Genomic DNA, 255 nt, shown 5'->3' on the forward strand with positions numbered 1-255 from the left:
TGTGCCTTGGTCAGTCTCACGTGTGTGTGTGTGTGTGTGTGTGTGTGTGTGTGTGTGTGTGTGTGTGTTGAAAAAGTCATGTTAAATCAGTGAATGAAACAAATAAGATAATAGAAGTTGGATACATGTATACGAAATACATAAGGAATATCAGCTTAAAAAACAGCTGATAAATGGCTTTACATCAGGGGTGTCAAACTCAATTTCATCGCGGGCCCCATTAGCATTATGGTTGCACTCAAAGGGCCAGTTGTA

At 40.0% G+C, this 255-nt stretch overlaps 1 protein-coding gene across 1 annotated transcript in view; it reads left to right on the forward strand.

The window, feature by feature from the left end:
* LOC104962075 (extended synaptotagmin-2-B-like) overlaps positions 1-255 on the forward strand; it is a 26,387-nt gene that overhangs the window by 8,789 nt on the left and 17,343 nt on the right. The gene's annotated exons all lie outside the window — the stretch shown is intronic.

This window comes from Notothenia coriiceps, unplaced genomic scaffold, assembly GCF_000735185.1.
Source record: "Notothenia coriiceps isolate Sejong01 unplaced genomic scaffold, NC01 NC01_scaffold00034303, whole genome shotgun sequence".
Lineage (NCBI taxonomy): Eukaryota > Metazoa > Chordata > Actinopteri > Perciformes > Nototheniidae > Notothenia > Notothenia coriiceps.